At 38.9% G+C, this 20,517-nt stretch overlaps 1 protein-coding gene across 4 annotated transcripts in view; it reads right to left on the bottom strand.

Annotated features, from left to right (window-relative positions):
* The window catches only part of NCKAP5 (NCK associated protein 5), a 254,198-nt gene that overhangs the window by 1,927 nt on the left and 231,754 nt on the right, over positions 1 to 20,517 (bottom strand). The window lies entirely within an intron of this gene.

Below are 20,517 nucleotides of genomic sequence, written 5' to 3'. Positions count from 1 at the left end.
TTAAACAGGTATTTGTTCGGAGTCTGCTAAAAAAAAAGGTGCATAGAAATGTTCAGAGAAGAAAATAGCATTTTCCATAAATTACAGATGCAAATTAAACTTGCTAGAGAATAACCTCACGTTTTGCATGTGTAAGCCTATTGATTTCCACGAACCCAAACCCTCTCTAATAGACAAGAAAGCAACAAGACAGGAAATTATACTGAACTGGGCCAATCCCCACAGAGCAGAATCAATCAGATATTGGCCAGGGCTACTTGGAGAAGTGTTGTAATTCTGTGGGAACACCGGACGATGTATTAGCACATTATATTAAAAACGCTCAGTAGGATTATACAAGAGTAATTTTATCCCTTTGTTAGCTACTGGTATTTTTCAATCGGAGATCTGACCAAGGAATGGTTAGGGAACTGCATAGGGAGCAGTTCAATAAAAATAACTTGCCGTTCATATACAGGGTGTTTCAAAATCTGTGTAACTAACTCCTCTTACAGATAATATTATCACAGAAATATGAGATAACGTTTAACATTTTACATTCAACATTCAACAACCTCTTGGAGAGGTAAGATGCAAGAATCTCTGAGATACGCTGTCAGAGTGCAAACCATTCCTCATTTTTGGTATTACCATCAGATAGCGAAGACTGAATCTGTAAATTACTGTCAATCCAAGGCATTAGTATTTTGCTTTCGATAGAAAATGAAATGGTATTTTAAGCACACTGAAAATACAGCATGACCAGATGTATGGATGATGTGGGTCATTACATATGCAGTTTGTAAAGGGTCATTGGAATTTCTTGAAGATTTCAAGTTTCAATTAAATCAAACGTTGTTCTGCTTATCCCTGGAAATCTTCGGCAAGAGGAAGACAAATTGTTATGTAGTTTGATTGCTTGTTTTTCTGGCTAGTTAGATAAAAATCAAAATGCCAGTCCAATGACTTTATGTTGTGATCTTGTCATATGTCATAAGCTAACAATGCCAGGATTACGTTAGTATTTTCATGAAATGGTTCAAACAAACTTAAGCAAAGCAATAGGGGATATGAAATTAAATGAAAATTTTCTGTTTGGTTCAATAATTAATTTTTGGTCTAAAGGGTTTTAGGGAATGTTATGCTAGATTCTGATTTTAGATGACAGCTAAAACTAAGGTCTTCAATATCTGTAATTACAATGTTTTCTGAAATAGAGGAATATAACACTTGGTAACGAGAACAAACACAAATTTAGGAGCCCTCAGTAAAAATTCTCCACAACTTCAGCTTAAAATGTTCTTCCCTTTGCCCTCATTTAAAATATTATACACTATTACTGAAACAGTAGTTTCACTTCTCTGTAGACCAGATGAGAAAATTCTCAGACATGGCATCAATAACGTACATACTAGCACTTTTTGCTCTTCAGAGTACTAAACCTAAAATACTTTATTATATGACAGACTAAATGATTTTTCTTTGTGTATACTTTTCCCACTTCACAGCTTTTCTTTAGATAAATTGAATGTGGCTACTTAGCACAGACTTGGGTCTGCAAGAAGTCAATACTGGTGTTAGGAAGGTCTATGATAAAACTTTTATTGATTCAAATGGAGCCAATTTCAAATTTTGGGCAGGGGGAGCAGAGACACCTAGAGTATTTGCTGCACAGAGCAGTCCAGATGAAGTATCTACAAGTAGGATCTCCAGCTGGCTGATTTAAACCACATGACAGACTGGAATGGTTTCAGTGGTATATTTTGCATATATGTAGCATCAATAATTTATTATACCCTACAAGCACAACCTAGACTAGTCCTACTTTAATCACACCCTCGTTTCTCATTTAATGTAAGGCTAACAGTTTATAAAAGGTATTAGAGAAAGTGCAGGGAACAAAACTATTCTCTACGAATTTTATGCAAAATCACTGAATCAAATGAAATTGAAGTGAAATGAAGTGAAGCCCAATGGTGAAACCCATTGGCAAAAGATGCACAGAGTATTGAAGACTACTGCTACAATACATCAAGAATTAAAGGAAAAACTATTTATAAAAGTTGTTGTAGCAAACTTTATTACTAAATAGAGCCAGAATTCAGAATTAAATTATGGATTTTTTTTTTTGACACACTGTTGTCCTTTTTAGATGTCTTAATGCCCAGTTACATGCTTTTCTAAAAAAAAAAATAATTATCTTTTCCCTTCTTTAACACATTACTGCAACAGTATGCAAGTATGCAAAGGTAATGCTAGTGTCACGTGGAAAGTAATACATTGTGTTTTCTCATTTGATGTAGGTGTAATTTGTTTGGCTACACATTGTTTCAGGCCACGTATTGCTGATTTTATAATCAGGTAAGAATTTGGGGTCATCTGGATGGGACCTTTGGTAGGGAATTAATATTCTAGAGCTGTACTCAGATACCAGATGTACAATATGATCTTTTGATTTTATTAGAACAGCTGCACTTAAATCTGTTACATTTTCTGTTAAATCGTATACGGAATAAAAATATATTTGTAGTTAGAAAGCTAAAATATGATATTCTAGTCCTTGGCACATAGAAGAAAACTCATTCACAGCCTCAGCTCCATGAGCAAAAATAAAGAAAACTTTAAGCAGAGATATTAATGTAAGAATCTGCATAAACAACAAATCCTTTTCTCCCACAGGAACAAAATTATGTACATTCCTAGAGTTGAAAAGTCACGGATAATTTCTTCAAAGTTGGTGTTTCAGAACAAATGTTACCTCAAGTTCTTTAAGATTTTTTTCTCTAGTTACTATGGATACAATTTGGAAGAGTATTTATTTAGATTCATCCTTAATTAAGTTTCTTATTTTTCATGGCAGTCACAATAGCTGCTAGATGAATCAAAAGGCAAAACCAAAGCAGCTATTTTGAGAATTTGTTTGATAAATTGTGTATGCAGTTGTGTCTTTAGTTTTGTTCATGTGGATTTGTTACTAACTTCAGCAGAGTCACAGATGTAACAAAGAACAAGTGTTAGCCTGGAGATGTTAGTATTGTGCATTTTAAAGTGTTTAGTTCATTAATGCATTTGAGAGTCACACTAATGTGAATCGGTAGCTCTTCCTGCAGACAGGAACATTCGCCAGCACATCGGATGTGGTTTGCATCCACGCGAACTGGGTGAGCTTTGGTAACAGTGGAGAGAGCACCTAACCTCTAAGTCATGGGTTCCAGCCAAATCTTTTCTTTATTGGTAGTGACTTTCTGCATAGTGAACAGGTGGTTTATCACCACCGGAAAAAAAAGGCTTGCTCTCAGACAGGGTTCTTCTCAGAACTAATACTTAAAGCCGTTTCAGCCTGAAGGTTCTGGCTTTGCTCCTGACTATTCTGCATCTGTTCTATGAATAACGAAGGTGCCTCCTGCATTCAGTGTGGTCACTAAACATTTTCCTAAGTATTAATTTAAGGGAAAAGATAAAAACATGTAGTCACAGATTTTGGTCTAGGCAAAAGGAAAAAAAAAAAGGCTCAGTGCAGAAAAGGACTGATTTTCACAGTGCCTCTGTAAAAGCACTGCCCCATCATCCTGAAGATCAATGGATAGCTTGTTTTACTTACACTATATTTTCTATAGAAAATCCGTACCATTATAGCCTCAGGGTATGGGGAGCATTTGTTGTTCTGTTTTGTGTAAGTGGGGAGCTTCCCACCACTGGACTTTTTTAACTAGTCAGTATGGGGTGTTTATACCACTTGAGAGCAGTGACTAATTGTCAGAAGAGGACAAACTCTACTCTGACTTAATACAGATGTTCATCACAAGCCACATCACCTTGCAATAAACTCACGAGTCATGAATCAGAATAATGTTTCCTTGTTGGCAACATCCTAAAGGGAATAACTAAAACCCGTTAGTGATATAACAGAATCTGGCACGTCACTTCAAGCACAGCAAATCAGGAAAACAAAACTAGCCTGCAGTTACACTGATACATTATAAATAGGTGTTATTTTTACATTAATACATCAAATTAGGGTTTTTTTAAACTTTAAAAATGAGAGGCTACATTTGGGTCGAATGCATTTTCAGGACCAGTCACAACCGTAGCTGTTCTGAATGGCACAAAGACTCTGCAGGTCTAAGAGGAAGGAGCAGGGAAGGACAGGCTGGTTCATAGGGACAAAGGACCCCACCGCTGGCACGCAAAGAGGAACGCAACAGCAAGTCCACTTCTTCTATATGGTAACATGCAGAAGCTCCGACTGCCTGGAAGTCAGGCGATGCTTATAAGGAGTGCCAGAGCCCAGAATTAGCAATGAACCATTCTGCAGGATAAATGTATTTTCCAGCTGTCTAAGTTTAGTTAACCAGCACTTTAAAGGGTTCAGAATCAGTTACACACAAGAATAAAATGAACTTTATTTATGTCTCTCATGCACTGGTCAATTTAGTTTTTAGATTAACACAAAAGCAAGAAGGGCATTGCTTCAAGTGAAGTATAACTGCAAAACACTATTGGGTAAAAACAACTAAATTGCTATGAGAATTAAATATAGATCAACAAAATCAATACTTAATTGTATAACTCAAGGTCTTTCATTTCAGATCTGATCTCTAATAGGAGATACAAAGTATGTTCTCTTTTTTTTTTTTTTTGTCATTATTTAAAACTATTGTGAAGGAAAACAATTTTCTAGATTTTTACCTTTTAAAAAATTGTTTGTCTGCGTATGTTGAAGGTAAATTTGATCCCACAATGTTTCTTATTTTAAATTCAGAGTTTTACCAGATATTCTCTAGCCCTGTAATTGCTTTGTATTTATGACACAATGGGTCTAAGTGGGGTAGGTAGTTGCAGCGTTACAGAGGTTGCTCATATATAACCTGTTTCCTAGGACACTTCGAATATGCTCATAGCTTCCTTTAAAATGGTGTATGGAGAGCACACAGAGCAGTATTCTGATCAGAGATACACTGGTGTAATCGGAAGTAACTCCCCACTGAATTCAGTGGCGTTACATGACCAGTTTGCGGGAGAAAGGTGCAACATGAAAAGGATTGGTTTCGAACTACCAGGTAGTAGCTTTCTATCAGCCAGCCAGGACAGAATGCAATGGTAGACTGTGGAAGGTGAACCATCTCCAGATCTCATTTCACGTTAGGAGGACAGGTAGCACTCTGCAGTGAAAATAGTTGTACAGCCACATCCAGGAAACTACAAAGGTGAAAGCTGTAACTGCATGACCTGTGCTGTATTACAGCTGAGCTAAAAATGTGATGTTTGAACTTCTTTCTCTTTAAAGCATAACCTTAAATAATAAGATAAGCCTTGTTCTCCCTTGTATATTGTCTGAAGCTTTCATCTATCTTCTGGACTGACAGTAAAATAATTTTTGAAATAATGAATCACTTTTCTTTTTTCTACTTGAGCAAAAATCCCATGATTATTTTTCTGTAGCAGACAATGACATTCTCAAAGACACACCGTCAGATTTTCAAGATAAACAATAAGTGCCAGTTTCTTTTCTTGAGGAAAAAAATGCACTGATATGAAGTATTTTTAAGTTCATTAGTCTGTCCAGCAGTTTGTAGGAAAGCCACATATACACAGGTACTTAGCATCCACTTACGGCACTATGGGTAATACAACAACAACAACAGAACCCAAACTTGCCTACTGTATTTAAGAGTATAAAAATCTACAAATATATTTTAGTATCACAAGGACAGTGTTTCTGATGATCCTGAATTGCAAGTAAATTACCTTAGAGGAAATAAAGCTGATTAGCATGAACTGTGTATGATTCATAACTGCAGATCTGGACAAAACAGCTATCGCTTAATGAATAGGTGACTGAGGAGTTTTGACGTTGTCTAGAGCTTGAATTCTTGTGTGGTTTAGGACATAAAAGACAGTTTAGTGAACCGTGCCTTACGCTTTCAAAAGCATAATTTTCATAAAATGATGACTAGGTACATTCAGCATTCTAATGCCAAGAATACCATCCTCATAATTTACAAAGTATACGATTATTTTGTTGATATGATAAGACTGTTTGACCTCATTAGGTATCTACCAACCCTCTTTGAACTTTTGCTTTATGTAATAAACCAGGATTTTCACGTCCCAGATACAAGGGCAGGTAAATCTAGTTTTTTACCTTCTGCTCAGTTATAAACTGAATGCCACCAATATGGTTGTTTTCTCATAGTGCCTCAGAATGGCCACTGGCTGCATCAGTGGACAAAGTTTATTTAAAACGGAATAAGAAAATATAATTCTAAGTGGCAGTACCTTGGAAAATGGTCACAATGCAGGTGCTCAGTCAAGTGTGTTAAGGGGATTTATTAAAAAGAAAAGCAATTAAATGCCAGTACTTTCTCCAGAAGGTAAAGCAGGGACTCACTCTGTTCACATTGGTGGAATAACCAATTTTGCTTCTCACAGAGGGAGTCTACCCACTAAAAGCAATGCTTACTGCAATCAGAGGCTCAGCACAAGGCATTAAGAAAGAAATAACCATGGTGAGAAAGGAAGCTGATACTCAGTTTTTAGAACCTGATAGGCTGAAAATGAAAAATACATGCATAGGATACACTTTATTTTTCAGAGATCCTTTTAGCTTTACTTGTAGAGGGAGTTAAATAACAAAATTGTTCTGATTTTCTAGTGATGGGAAAAAAATCGCAGTGAAAAAAAATTCATACTGAAAGATAAGATTGCTGACAAAGTTACTGAACTCGACTTAACCATTTGAATTTCAATACTATTTCTTGACAGATTTATGCTGAGGGTTATGTTGCCAGTGCTGACCTACTGAATGGGATTGGCACTATGCAGTCCTAAGTAACGTCACCGTTTCAGTCTCCAGCACCGTATTTCACCACGCAGCATTTAAGTATACAGAGGTTTGTCCTACTGAATGAAAGTAGTTGTCCTTACCTTGATGAAAGTGTGGCTGTTTTTTTCAGTAAAGAAGTGGCTTTATAAAAAGAAGGGCTACAATTTTATCCTAGATTAGAGGTTTGAAAGTTTTTGTCTTTTTTTTTTTTTTTTTTTTTTAAATTGAGATACTCAGAACTGAATCAAGAAGGGGAAAAAGTATAGTTCAAAAAAGATTTTTTAAATCTAATAAAAAATGAGGTTCTTAAAGAGATAGATTCTATCCCACATTTGACTGTAGCAAAAAATTACTCTCAAACTGAGTAAATGCAGGATCTTATTCATATAACATATAATCTCACTGACATTTGCAGTAATCGGGGTCATTTTTCTGTATGGCTGAACTATTCTCAGAGTACCATTTCTAAGTATTAGCTGTGTTCCTACCTGTTTTCATCTTCCACCTTTGGCTTTTTTGAACAAGACTATTTATTTTGGTAATTACAAAGACACTTATCCTCTCATTCTCTAGTGATGTCTGAATTTCTGGCCTGTAATGTTTGTATGTCAGTCACCTAGCATACCGATGGAAAACGGAATTACACTTCAAGACTGTACCGCAAATGGTAATTGGTAGTGGGTAATGATTTTTCATGCTAGTAATCCTCTCTTTTGAGTACTGGACTACATTCACTTCAGGTTAGCCTGTGACTATCCAAGGTACATCAGCTGACCTAAGGGCAAAAAGACAGAAGCAGCAGATAGAGAAGGAGCAATGTTACGTGGCAGCATCAAAAGCAAATCAGCAGTATGAAGAAACCATGTAGAAATAATTCTCCCAGCTATAAAAACTGGCTACCTGTATGCACTGAGAGGGCTGCACTGTCTGCAGAGGGGTTCAAAAAGTATGAATCTCCACTGGAAGACCTACAGTGGAAAGAAAGGGAATGTCCCTTCTTACAAGTTTTAAAGTTGATTCATAGAGGTAATTTAAATAAAGTCATGAGCTCCACATCAAATAGTTTTCTCATTTTTAGCCTCCAAGGAGGACAGTTGGGAAGAGATAAACCATCTTTTGAGACCCACCTGCACATTTAGCCGCTGCGGAGGGAGCCTCTGTGTTTGCATACACGGTGCACGCACATCAGAACGATACCTCTTCCAAGCTCTCACCAAGCAGAAATACAGAGGTGGTAATTTTCACATTTGGAAGCAGGATCTTCTTTATTGTTAAAAAATTCTGAATTGACATGCTTAAACCCCATCTCTCCAGAACAGTTTATTTGAGGAGCCTGAAGCTGTAATTTTCCTTTCCACTCCAAATTTTAAACAACTCTATACATATCAGAGTTTTTTTTACCTCTAATCAATCTAACCGCAACCCACTGCCCTTCAGGTGTGCCCTCCTCTATAAGGATGTGGATACCACCTTCCCGAAGTAAGGGTTAGGGAATGTGGCCGGGCAATCGTGCCACGTGTTGCACTGGTAAGTGTTCCTTGAGGCAGCAGACGAAGAGGCTGTAGCCCAGGCTGCCTTCCCAGTAAACCTGCTGCAGCCTGAGCTATGTGCAACACTGTTTTCTGACCCTGTGCGATGAGACTACAAAAGTTCCTTTGCAATCACAGAAAAAACTGGGGCAGATAGATGCAAATAATGATACCAGTTACGTGACTGCACGTGCCACCTCTTCAGCTGACGTTACGATCTGTACAATTTTCAGTACCGATTCAAGCAAAGCATGAATTGCAGAATGGAAACCTATGTTTATGTTCATCTGCCATCAAATCCTACATAACGGTACAGTTATTTACACATACATTCTAAATGGATGCAAACAATTTATCTTTGCTGTAGGGCCAAGTATTCTGAGGGACAGAGGCACAAAAATCTGAGCAAGACTTTCACATACAGGCTGCAGAACCAAATAAAAGTAGAAGGATAAATCCTCTCTTGCAATTTTTAGTTCATTGCAGCACACCAAGTTGTACCAATAAAGAGCCCATAGTATAAGTCAGCTAGAAAATAAATGCTATGAAGGATGTTCCATTTTATGTTGTTTGAATTTGATTAGTGATTAGTCTTGGCGGTTAAACCACATGGGAACAGTTTCTCTACTGCGGTTCTGTAACAACTGGAAAACAACTGTTGGCTCATGTCCTATACCATGATGGGATATTAACCTAAAATCTAATTAATCTATGAATGAATTATGGTTCTAGAAACATACTATATTATAATCAATTTTAAGTGAGTTCCTAACAGAAGATAAGATGAAGAAAAAGCTGTAAAATTACCAGAGGTTGATAAATTCTGTTTACTATGACTGATGATTTTTATGGAGGATAATTTTACAATCCATCAAACTTTTGTCAGTTCAAGAATCATGCTGCCAAACGTATGCAGTAAATTAATTTTAAAATTTACATATTTATTAAAAATCTTATTGAAAACAGCAGGAAGTAAGCCTTGTTTGAATAATAAAATAACTTGTTATTCTACTGGAAAGAAAACAAAAAACCCCCCAACCAACCTTCTATTAAGATGATTTTATAGTAAGGCAATAATTATAAACAGCTACATGAATTAGTTAACCAAACAATATATTAAATAGCCAACCCAAAATTAATCAAGAATTAAAAAAAAAACTGTTGGAAGATAATCAAGTAAAAAATGTGATTTAAAAGCTGAGAAATTCATGGCTGTTTCAGATGTGCTTGAGGACACGTTTGTTAACTCAGGCCCATTGGCAGGAGCTCCCGGATGCCCTGTGAAAGCATGGGGAGCTGCAGGTGTCTGCCTGCGTGCCTTCCCCACTCGAGGTGCTGAAGAGGAAAGGAGTGTTAGCAATCTTCTCATGCACATGGCCACAGGAGCGTGCCCAGTGCGATGTCCTGCTGGCTCAGAAAATCACCGTGACTCAAGCCTATGTTTATTCTCACAGAACAGTTCGCTGTAAGAAGGTGTCACAGCTGCACCCTGGGCGCCTCCCGCCAAAAGCTGAACGAGAACCATGGAAGCATCTGCTGAACAAGGGATTAAACAGAGACAACAAAGAAGCAAAGACCACGGCACATGGTAGGATGTGGCAAGAACTACTTCCCTACCATAAATAGAAGGAAGGATGAGAAAATGTGCTAAAACGGTGGAACTGGGAAGCATGGTGATATGATCTGAGCCAAGTAAGGCACCTCAGAGACCAGCAGAGCAAAGTTCTTGGCTGCAAGAACTTGTCTACTTGCAAGGCCTCATTGAACTTGCCTGCTTGCAAGGTCTTATTTCAGTGTTACCCATCAGTTATGTTACAAAGATTTTCTGCTTCACCTTTGATGTATTACTCCACTGCTGTGATTCCTGTGCCATCTATAACCCATAGACATGCTCCTGGTGTCAAAAGAGCATCAGAGCCAGGTCTCATATCCTCTTTGTTTCTTTTCCTGGCGTCACCTCCACAATTGCTGCAGTTTTCTCTGACCACCACGCTCTTAAAATGCCTACTCTGAGTATACAAAATACATAAGCCATTCTGCTGCATCCATCAGAAACAAGACTTGGGTTAAGGAAGCCATTGAGCTTCCTTGCTCAGCCCTCTCACTTGTCTCATGAGAGAATGGGGTCAAGGAACAGGCTTTTTTGTTTGATTTATGGATTATGGAGCACCTGGTGTATGTTCAAATACTGCACCATGACCAGTACCTGACAGAATCCACATCCACCATGGCTACCTGGAGAAAGCACTATGCCTGTGCTCGTGGTGACACCACCAAGAACAGAAACAGGCTAAGGTTAGATTAATAATTTAGCCAGTGGACTAAAATATATCTTGATGGAAAAAATACAGATTGTAACTAATTTCATGTTTACCAGACAACTCCAGGATACAGTCCTGAGCAGTGGCTCTGTAGCCGTCTGGGTTAATCCAAAAGGAAATGAGAGACAGGGCTACATGCAGGGAATATGTAATTCATGTCATAAATGCAGACTGTAGGTAATATTCCTCTGCCCACCTCCAAAGCATGATCGAAAATAAACATTGTGAATTAAGCAGAGTAATGCTGGGCACCAAGATGGCCACTGGTGGAGATGCAGATGGAAGTTCCTACAGCCAGGAGATTTATGAAGCATTCTACTTGCCTCCTCACAAAATTAAAGCAGTAATACACTGCTTTACACAGTGATACATATTTGATTAATATACATAGCATTTGGCTGTGATCCGGGGGGAATTTTAGTTAATTTATGGGTTTAGATTTGTTTGCTTCATCTTTTAGATACATCTGTTTCTTGTCATGAGAACCTCTATCCTACTTTGTGGTTCAGCCAGGCATACAAAATGTCTCTCACTTGGATCTGGTAGGAGCCATTAGTGGGTGGAAACTTTCTGTGAGGGGCACAGCCTCACAACAGAAAGGAGTCAGGGAAAAGTGTGCTGGACAGACCTTTGCCTTACACCTTTGCCTTCCCTGAGTACCAGCAAGGTTCAGGTTAAGCAGCTAACAGGATCTAAAAGGCTGGTAAACATTTGTGCTGAGTCCATCTGGGCTATAAAAGTCCCATCTTAGAATGGGAGGTGTTATTTTGACAAGGCTTTGGAGGCTTTTTCAGAGAAAGGAAGCACAGTGAAAATATGTATTGGGAACCCCAATTCTGTGGGGTCTGACCCCCCTATTCAGCTGTGAGAAAACCTATGTTGGGAACGATCAAAGAAGGAATTTGGTGTGAGGAACCAGGACAGGCTCCTGTTCCCACAGTGGGCTTCCTGCAGTGACAGAATAATGTAGTATTTTTCGTATTGATTTTGCTACAATTTGTGTATAAATAAAGAAATGTGTATGTGAAGTCATAGCCGGCCACATGAATGGATTTGTTGGACAAATGCTTTAGAAGATTTATTGTCCTTAGCAATACAGAAGTGTTACTGCAGCATTAACTCTGCAAACTGCTGTGAGATACTGGTAATATTGAACATGTTCCTATGCCTAAAATACAGATTATAATACTGTTAATATAATAGGCCACTAGGAGGACTAAAATACAACTGGAATTCATGCAGACACACTGTAGAGCTAATATGCACTGATTTTTTGAATGACCAAAGATGATACAAACAGGAAATTTGAATAAAAATACAGAATAAAGCAGTTCCCAGGCCCTACTAAAGAACAAATAATTTGAAAATTGTTGCTGAAAATGAACAAGCATTTGATATATGTTGGAATAATAATTATAAAAAAGTCTTTAAAGTGTTGATTTCTTTGATATTTTAGATTATTCAGGATTCAAATACTTTTAAGAATAGAATTAAAATTTCCCCCATGCAAAGACATTGTTAGGAGCCCTGTACGGACAGCAGGACTGCTGAAGGCAGTATGGTTCTGCTCCTGCAAAACTCTTTGCAGAATCAGGGTGTGAATTTGCTTCTGACATTCTGAAAATTCCTCAGCAAAGTGGCGATGTGTTTGTGGTTAGCCCTTGTAATGCAAGACCCCATCTTGAGTAAGAATGCTTGATGAGAATGTTAAGTGATAATGATTATTTGCTTAGCACTGCTATGGGACATTCAAAGACCTCAAAGCAGCCTGCTAACAGTACAGGATTAAATTCCAAATGCTTCTGGAAGGTATTATTTATATTCTTTATTTAAAAATGGGGAATTTAATAGTGAGAGGTTTAGCAATTGGACAGTCAGTCAGAATATCACCCTGATCTCTACAGTCCTGCACTCTTAACTGCTAAGCTTTTTATCACTATTTGAATATTTTTTTTCTTTGCAGGCAAAAAAGTTTCCATGGAAAGACAGAGGCCTATACTGTTCTCACTAGAGAGCATCTGAAATGTTCTTCAACATACAGGACCTGGCATTTTATCCAGTGTATGTGGTAGTTAATCAAATGTTTTGCACTGACTTTGGTAGACTTTGGATCAGACTCTTGATGCATTAGAGAGATAAATTATTTAACTTACTGAGTTCCCCTAGAAACAAAATATTGAGCTGCAAACAAAGCTAACAAACACCAAATGGGATACCATCTGCTGCAATGAACAGAACATGACCAGTTTCCCCCATGCTTGAGATTCTTCCAAAATACAATCTGAAATAGGTTTGTTAAACTCCCAACTGTCTCACAAAATTGGCTTAGCACAGGTTAGCAAATGCTAATGCCACCAGCAACAGCAAACCAGACTCTGATATATCAATTGGAGTCGTCTGTGATTTTATTTTTATTGGACTGCCCTGCGTAAAAGCTCAGGGGTTTTCTACTATCCAGAGGCTATGGAGCCTATGGAGATGTTTCTGTTCCTGCCCTGTGACCTAGGGCCTATGGACACTGAGTAGTTTCTGCCCCTGAGTGAATGGTAATCATCTGTAGAAATGGTAATTATCTATATAATGATGCATTTATAAATTTGGATTCTTCTATCCTTTGATATCCAGACTCCACGCCTTACAACCTTCTGGTGGAACAGGATATGGAGGCAAAAGAAGCTCGTATCTCTCACAGGAATGACAGGAGATACCTGAAATCCCAAGTTCAGAGCATTCCTTACTTGGTAGTGAAGTCTTTGGCTGTGGTGGAGAACGTGTGGGTTCCCAAACACTTTCACAGGAACAGAAGGACACTGCTGAGCTAAATGCAGCTCATGTGACACCAGTGGGTGCCATCAACATTGCCCCCCTTTCCATTTAGAAAACATACTAATTGAGCAACCAAGCAGTTTTTATGTAATGTGAGGAAAAAAACCTACAGTAGTTGTCCTGTAGAACAAGACAAGAAGATAAATGTCTTCATACCTAAATCTTCTACATAGCCAGCCACTTCATCTTCCACTATCACCACTACAAGTGATGGAACGTCCATGAGCTAACAGAATCTCCAAAGACTATTCAGTCTTTAGCAGTTAACCAGAAAGGCTACAGCTCTCCACATTATGCAGCGATTTTAGATGGTGACTGCTGTTCTGTGGCTTGCTCTGCTGTCTCTGTTTTCATCACTGTGCTACTGATGATGTCATAATACATATTCCATGTTTTTACAATGGTTTTTATTTATAGAAATGCAGTATTACAAATGTTGAACTCTCTGGTACCCTGGCTTGTTACAGTGGTTCTCAGAAACATGAAAAGAAAGGATGATGTTCCAAAAATAGTAATAATAAAAATACTCTGTGAAATGATAGAGATGGGAGTTTTAGAATTTTCCAGTTGCTTATACAGTAACATTATGGAAAATGCAATAAAGAAATGGGTTTAAAATTACAAAGAGTTTCATTATATGATTTTAACTGTAACACTGTAGGACCAGATTAAAAATACACAGTATGTGGCCTTTCTTTTATCTCAGGAGAAAATGTCTGCTGACATTCCATGACATTGCCCACAGAGCCAATGTACGGAAGTAGGATGCTACAGATCAAAATTCTGTCAGATAGAGAGTATCTAAACCAATTTTTGAGCACCTGTATAAACACCATGATTTTCACAGGATCCAAATATGTGAATCTGTCAGAGACATCAGCAAAAGCTGCAGATTTCTATCACCTTCTTGAAAACCGGGCAGCTGAAGTGTCTAAATATGAATTTAGGCACAGTCATTAGGAAATGAAGCATGAAAAAACTGGCCTGTATTTTTACTGATTAGGGGCCACAGACAAGACTCTTCAGCTAGGCTATGCAGGGCAAAACAATTCTTGCAACAGTGATCAGGAAGCATGTACTGGCTGCTTAGCTACTCCATTTCAGACATTGTCTGAAAACCTCTTACATTTCAAATCTGCTTTGCATCTTAGTACATGCTTCCCAACAGATTTTCCAATCTGGTAACTTTTCTGTGGACACAGTGTCTTGGTGAAGTTTAGACACTCCTGTTATAAGAAATATCACAGACTATTACTGCATGATTAACATTTTAATTTTATAATGCTCAGCAATATAATACATTCATATTTAATTTCTTCATTCCCACCCACTTCTGCTTTACTTTTCATCCACCCAAATCTATCTCAGGTCTTGTTTTACAGTATGCTTTACATACTTTCAAGAGCCCATAGGATATGTGCATATATAATAGGATGTCAGAAAAATCACTTTTAAATGTTTGACTGGCAATTATTCAGGTAATTCATCAAATAATCACTTAGGGTTTTATCTGCTGAGAATTACACTAGAGTAGTTAAGGGAAGTTCTTAAGGCTACACTTTTTATAGTATGTAAAAGTTTTAGTGACCTCTATTAATGATCAGGCAAAGAATGGAGTAATCCAGAGAAGGCGGCACTAATGGGATGTGTCTCAGTCACTGACGGATTGATGGGCAGTTCAGGCTGGGAGGACTCTGACATGTGCTATGAAAACTTATATCACTCTTCTTAGCCTTTGTGAAAGATAATTAGACATTTAAATAACACAGGTATATCTTACGAACTTCCCAAATTTCCCTGAGTCACTTGTTATTAATACATCTGCTAAATCCCATGCTTGTTTCTCCTGCCAAATACAAATATTTCTTTCCATGAAAATAATACGGATGATGCACAAGGCCTGGAATTCATGTACCAAGGCCTAAAATATAATGCAGTAAGAAATAAAATATTTCACTTTGGGAGTTGCTATGGAGTGTCTGCAAAAATTTAACCAATATTTTTCTTAATGATTTAGACAATTTGTGTGTCATACTGCACAAAATCCAGTATAACTTGTCATTTAAATAAAAGGTGAATCACTTCTGGGAGATGAAAACAGCTTGTGGAACAAATTATAAACACCTGAAAACTATTTTAGTATGATTTTTGCTGATATTTGACATAAAATTTGCCTTCTTTTCAGAGTATGTTGATGAGGATATCGCTGTCTGTGTACATATGAACAGAAAAAGCATCCTCTTAAAGAAAGAGTTTGCCAACATATTTTCCCCATAGCAGTTCCTGCTACCATCAGCTGTGTAACTTACTACTCATGTATTCTGCTCAGAACGAAACTCTCATACTAAGAGATCAGTCATTTCCTACCCTTCCCTGCATGATGTTTGAGTTCTTTATGCAAAACATATCACCATTATAGATGAGGAAGGCAAGTTTCAGCTGGAAAAACAATTCACAAAAATATTACAGCATTATTCATCTCATTTAACTCTGCTAATCAGATGCTCCTCTTGGAGTCAAAATATTTTCCAGCTTCAGAAAACAAACAGCTCACTGAATACCTCTCTGCCCTACTGCTCTTATCTTGATTGAGTCAATCCAATGTTTATTGTATCCAATTTATTTTTTAGCTTTTTCTTTTATTACTAATATAATTTTTACCATTACAACAATTACACTATCTCACAAGCTTACTAATATTTATCATTTGTTGCTGTTAATGTGCCATGAATTCTATTTTGGCCTAGGGTATTATTATAATATTCCAATTCAACACAGAGAGAAATGAAACCTAAAGCTTTATTTCCAAAGATGGAGGACTGAAGAGTGTCTGGTTATAAATGGCAGAAACATTAGTGCACTCTGGGCCATGCTGCAAATCACAGCAGCTCCATCTGTCAAACCTCTGAAAAACAGCTTAGAACATTTTCAACTCCGGGAAATCACTAGCAAATGATACTTTTATTCAACACGTACTTTTGGTTCTTATTAGGCCAAAGGATATACCTACTTACACCTAAGAGCCACAGTGTCTATTAAATACTTATGTAATCTTCAGTTATACAGGCAAATAGACTTTACAGTGCTCAGGGAGTATCTGCAAGGCACAGTGCAGTGTGATGCAAAGATACCGGTAAGCAAGCTGGGCATGGGACCAAATGTGGTGGGGTCTTATCAACACCCCGCTTCTTTCAGCTACTCAGCCCTGCTGAGAAATGGCCTGGAGTAGCCAGGCCATAAGGAGCTGTGCTAACACTGTGCCCAAGCAGGCTCACTGTAAATTAGCTCTGTACAGCTCTGCGTTGCTCTGGGCATTTGTACACGAGCAGTTTTGGACCATACCTCCAGGGACTCCAGCAAACGAGCTGCAGGACTTTTTGTGACATCTGGACCACTGTGTAATGTGGTTATGCAGCTCCTACATGCTGAAAAGACAAGGTCCCCTCTGTAATTTGAAAATACTTGCTGAGATGGTGGGATATGGGTTTCTGCTCCGGTGATCAAGTTTTTCAAAAAGGGCAAAGTTCTTCCCTTCTTACAGTGCCAAAGGGGTTATATTAAGTGATCACGGCACTCCAGCTGTGGCCACAGGACCGCTCAGTGTGTTGCCTTAAATCAGCCAAGCCCACACATCTGCACCTGGCACCCGACAAACTGCACAGGCACACTTCACTCGGTGCTGTGAGTTATTTGGGGATTTAGCGTAACCTGACACAGTGCCATAGGCACTAGAACTGCACCTACATGCCAGTGATGCTTCAAGTCCTTAGCTTTCCTCCTGTAGCTACAGCTTTTCACTTCCTCCGCGTCTTCTCTCAGACTCACATCCAAACTATCCTCCTGCTAGCCTTGCACACCATGTGTTTTAAATGCCACACAGCTTGCTGTACTATGCCAAAGACTTTCTGTCCCTCACCAATATCCAAATACTCTTTTAAAACTCTCTGCTAAAAGATCTTTGAGTTAAAATGTCGCCACCTACCCGTCCCCATAAATACGCTAACCAAACATAAAACAGAAAGAACTTTTACACCAGCTGGAGGGCTAGTCAGAATGGGATTTGGTGGCACAGTTCTAAAGCTATTGAGTCCATTAGTGCTAGAAGCAGAACTGTATCAGCAGATAACAGCTTCCAGTTTTTTTAGGGCATGTTTTCTCTAAAAATATCCCTTGCATACCATTAAAAAAGTTATTTTCTCTGGTGGACTCTGACTTCCAAATGTTGTTTTGCTTTGCCAAAGCCTTTTAAAAACTTAAAAAAGTTACGGAGAATGTTATCATCCTTCTTGCTGAGCCACTCTCCATTGCATGATTTTTTACTGAAACTCTCAGCAGTGTAAGAAGCCTCAGTTGTTTCACCTAGAAGGCACAGGGAGAGAAATGAGTCTGTGTAACTGCAGCTTTTTATTGTTGCCAAGCTAGTTCCTCAGGCTAACTGTAAGAATGTTCTTCCGCACTACACAACATTTCTTTTAAGTGATACACGTCAAGTGAGACTTTGGTCCCAGGAGACTGCCTAGCAGTCTTCAAATTGCTTGTTTTGCTGTCTCTTCACTTTACTTTTTGGAGGCAACTTTGATGGCAAGACACTAGAAACAATAAGACCTGATTAGGAATATAAGGCTTGGTGGAAGATCTTGGAATGTGAACTTGCCCTATGGAGGGGAAAGAAAGATGCAGAGACGTGGGATTTGTTGATGTCTGGAGACATCCTAGACTATTTCTAATTTCACATTTCCCCATGAGTTGAATCAGACTTGAGGCTAGAAAACATATTTTTAATTCTGTGGTACTCCCATGGGTGGAATGGTAAAATCTGTTTTCTTATCAGATCATGCTCCTGTGGTTTTTGTCACTTACGCTGTCAAATACTCCTGTAAAATTCCCCTGACAATAGATCTTACATCAACTTGGGTAATTACTCAGACACTCTTGGCTTTGACGGAACAAGTATTGCATCATTCATATGAGAATCAAAAACCTTTGATTAAATAGAAAGGAAGTCTCGCAGTCCCAAGCCTGTCAGCGGGGAAATTCTATTGAGACAATTTTGACAAATGGAAACAGGCGTAGCTTAAAGGCCACCACACACACCATATTTAGGGAACGCGGCGGGCTGTGGCGCTGCGTGGCCATTTCAGTAGTGCGGGCCGTGCCCAGCCAGGCCTCAGGCGAGTGCTCCGTGACCTCCCCGCGGCGGCAGCAGACAGACATGACCTTGCCTGACAGCACCCGCTCTGGAGGCAGAGGCACAGGGCAGCTCCGAGCAAGCACGCACCAGCAAGCGAGCTCAGGGGCAGCCAAGTGCCACCTGGGCCGCTCCAGGGCTGCCACAACTGCATGGCGCTCTGACCCGAGCGGGTACATCCGCGTGGCTTTACACCACCGTGAGATTTCTGGCTTGGGTCCCAGGCAATTCAAGCACAGTGCTCAGAACACGCTCCCTTTCTTTGGGTGAGGTAGTTCGCTCTGCCTTCAAAACAGAGGTGCTGAGTCCTAGATGGGCACACAAGTCTGCTGGGTAGTTTACCTTCCCTTTGTATAAAACTTGCTGGATCTTCTATATACACCCTGTGCTAACATGATGCGAGTTTTGAAGATAAGCATAAATACAATAAATACAAAGCATAAATAAAATAAACATTATTTTCAGATTTTGTGACAGGGAGGATGAAAAGACATCTGATCCTGACTGCATTAGAACCTCTGGTTCTAGTTTGTCACCACCTAATGTCTACATACATAGACCACCTCCCTAAACATATGCAACGATTTGATATACTAATTCCTTGCACAAAGGAAAACCATTGATCTTAAAACACAAAAGATGGGTGAATGAGTCTGCAGACTTATTCCCCATCTATAAACTGTACAATGGCAGTATCTTCCTTAACATCTTAGGTTCATCAGGGCTAGGAAAGGAAACATAACTGATTCCCTCCTCACCTCATCATCTTCCTCTCTTAAGCCTGGCAAGAAAAGAGCAAAGAGGAGGTGAGGTTTCTGTACTTGATACACAGTAAACTGAGTTATACAATCAGTACACAGAAATCCATAATCAACTAATCCCTGGATTTGATCCAGCCCATCTAGATACTTTACTTACTGACAAGGGACTCCTTCTATCTTCCGTTACTTTCTAGTAAGGTAATTTGTAAGAGCTGCTTCAAATTCTATATTTGCAGTAACACATATGTACAAAACAAGCTAAGACCTAGATGCTCATGTCGAGCATTTGCTGTTTTCTTTCTGGTTGTAACGCGAGATAGGTATTGCTGTCCCAAATTTACAGACAGTGAAACTGAGAGCCTGAGACCAAGCAACTAGCCAAATATCACCCAGTGCTGCCCCAACTGCAGGAACACTTGTTATTATGAAAGTGTAAGCAAGGTAATTATTTAGGGTTCACCTGGGGGTGCACCGAGATGCAATTTTATTCTCTAAAATACAAATGGTAGGTACAATAGCTGCTTTTAACTAGCTCCTCACTGAAGAAAGCTTGGGGCAACATTCATCTTGCTAACGCTGGCTTGCTAGTTTGGTACTCAGCATAAGCTAGCTGTGTAGGCTTCCTTTCTCTGGTCAAGGCAAGGAAGCAAATAGTTCCACAGGTCAATACCTCCTTCCCTCTTTAAACTCTCAGGATGCAGCTCTTTCCAGCTGCTAATTGGACCCAAATCATTATTTCAGGGCTTTTCACATGTGATAAGCAGAATCCCTCCCTAAGCATATCTAATAATGTGCAAAAAATTAGTTCTCACTGAGAGCAGAGTGCACACGGTCTCCCCAGAACTACTTCAGACATTTATATATGAAGAGTCTCTTTTTAAGAGGGACTCCATTTAAGAGCCTAAGAGCTTCCCTTTTTCAGAAAGAATAAGGCACCTTCAGAAAGTTACTCCAAGAACCCAAATTAGGCACATAAACTTTGCTGACACATTCTCCAGAGCTGCCTAAATAGGTGAACAGTGCAAAGTGCCCAGTGTGCTGCCAATTCCTACCCTAGCTCAAGACTTATTGATGTCTGTAGGAGACG

This window comes from Athene noctua, chromosome 7 (genome assembly GCF_965140245.1).
Source record: "Athene noctua chromosome 7, bAthNoc1.hap1.1, whole genome shotgun sequence".
NCBI classification, from domain to species: Eukaryota; Metazoa; Chordata; class Aves; order Strigiformes; family Strigidae; genus Athene; species Athene noctua.
The sequence above is the reverse complement of the archived record's forward strand: the minus strand, read 5'-3'. Positions and strand labels throughout refer to the sequence as shown.